Genomic DNA, 2,309 nt, shown 5'->3' with positions numbered 1-2,309 from the left:
AGGAGCTCAACAGTTTAACCTGAGCTCTTGGAAGTAATAAGTGCAGACTTAGGTAGGCTTACCATGAAAATAAAAGAAAAGTTGACGAGGGTTTGCTAGTACAAGTGCACCCAAAGAAAGAGAAGAAAAAATGCTAGGCCAAGTAGGCAGGTGTTGAAGCCCCGAAAATTGGGTCTACAACAAGGGGGATACCCACCCGGTCCGGACCTTGGTTAGCAGCTCCTTTTCCGTTTGGTATAGTGGGTCCGACTGGGGATATGGGACCAGTTTCCCAATTTATGTGTGTGTGTGTGAAGAATTGATATTTCCTTTCTAAAAGTTCCTAAGTGAGATGCTCTAATTCTAACTCTAATCTAATAACATGCAAATTGTATTCTAATAAGCAGAAATATCTAAGTCTACACTAACCCGGGGTGTAATCCTTTCGTTATGCGATCTAAAATGATTTCAAATAACAATTGGTAATAAAGATCATTCAACTGTTATGAGAAAAGAATTCAATAGAGATGAACCACTTCGTATAAAAAGTTAGACGAAACAGTTGTGAAAAACATATCGCATAATAAGCTACTCATATATTAAGCATAAATAAATAGCTATCACTGTACAGAAGTGCCAAATGATAACTCAAGCATTCACGCATCAATATATAAACAACTAAACATAAATATCACTTTAACACAAAGGCAAAAATAGTTAAGAGATAAAAGTACCATTTATAACTAGTTCTACTCATGAGCTTCAAGCGATAATGATTTATCTCTTCTTAATCCAACATCCACTAAGAGTACAAAAGTGCAACATCAGTAGCAGATATTAAATACAGATATCAATAAATCTTGTTCCATTCATTCATCAAAATCTCCTCAGAGGGTACAAAAGTGCATGTTCTGGGGATAAGTTTTTGACAAATTTCAGGACCCTTCTCTAAATGCATGAGAAGGGTTTAAATACTACTAACTAAATCTAAAAATAACTTATTACAAAAATGTAGGATGCGGTTTAAATGACCGTCCTCATTTCAGGCAAAAATAAAGCAAAATTAACACTAATATTGAATCTAAAATTAAAAATACTAACTAACTATTTCTGTATCTACTCCTTGAAATTGCACACGTTCAGTGTTTGTTTGAGAAGAGTCGGCTGGCCGAATTCCGATTTTAACTGTGCTGTGAAAATAGAATCGGCAAGAGCTGGCGCCATCTTCTCGGCAGAATTGATGACACACTTGAGAGTCATGCACTGGCTGTGTGGTTTTACCAAGTATGCCCAGTAAGAATCCCAATTCAACTTAGTTAATCTTTTGATTGATTCTAATTTTTCTTGAGCCTTCTGTCTCCAGCCTGTTTGCAATTGTTGTTCATATGTGCATACCATATTGAAGATGTTTCAGACAATTACTGCTGGTTTTAGGACTCAAGTTTTACTTTTTATTAACCTTTAGCGTTCTTTTTACAAATTTCTGGGCTTACAGGTGACTGGGAAATTAAAAGCTTTCCTTTTCAAGAAGTTTTGCCCAGCGATGCGCGATTAGCGCTAATCGCACATCGAAAACTACCTCCGTTTCTTGATCCGGGCTTCCTTGGTGCGTTTTTCACCTTTTACGCGTTTTCTTTTAGCGGATATAAAGCTCAAGTTTTGTGAAAATAATGATTCCGTAAGCTCTTGACCTTGAATTTTAAATTGTTTGTTTCTGATATCAGTGCTTTCCAATATCCATTTAACCATGTCCATTTATGGAAGAATTTTGGGCCTCGCTGCTATTCAGTGTAAGAACAAACAAGCTAGCTCTGTAGTGGATGCCTCAGAAGAACCATGTGAACCTGCAGTAGCTGCAACCTCCATCACTCTGGGATTATCTTCCTCAAGTAGACTATACATGCCTTCCCAAGTAGCAATACCAACGTCTCTATTATAGGCGGTGTCTGTATACAAGGGCACCATTTCTTTCTCTTCAGAGCTCGGGGCTTTGCCTTTCTTTCCCATAATATCCTGCGTACTGCTTTGTATATTTCTCTGTTCTTCGTTCCTGCAATTTACAAGTGAAGTGAGAATAATGATAAGGAAAGGTGATGAGAAGGTTTTAAATGCCGAAGACATATAAAATACACCACCTTACGTGAAATGACTTTTCAATAAGCGGAAAACCATATTCCCTTAATGACTGGAAACTAACTCATTAATTAGCATTAAAGCGCATAACCAGGTCTCGGTTTATGGAAAATACTTTTTCGAACCACGAGCCCTAAAGATTTTCGATGAAGTGATTTTCTTCGCAATATTGCAAATCGCAAGATCGCAATATCGCA

This window comes from Pinus tabuliformis, chromosome 6 (assembly GCF_031772625.1).
Source record: "Pinus tabuliformis cultivar Carrire ecotype Pingquan chromosome 6, CPIR1, whole genome shotgun sequence".
In the NCBI taxonomy this organism is placed as follows: domain Eukaryota; kingdom Viridiplantae; phylum Streptophyta; class Pinopsida; order Pinales; family Pinaceae; genus Pinus; species Pinus tabuliformis.
The sequence above is the reverse complement of the archived record's forward strand: the minus strand, read 5'-3'. Positions refer to the sequence as shown.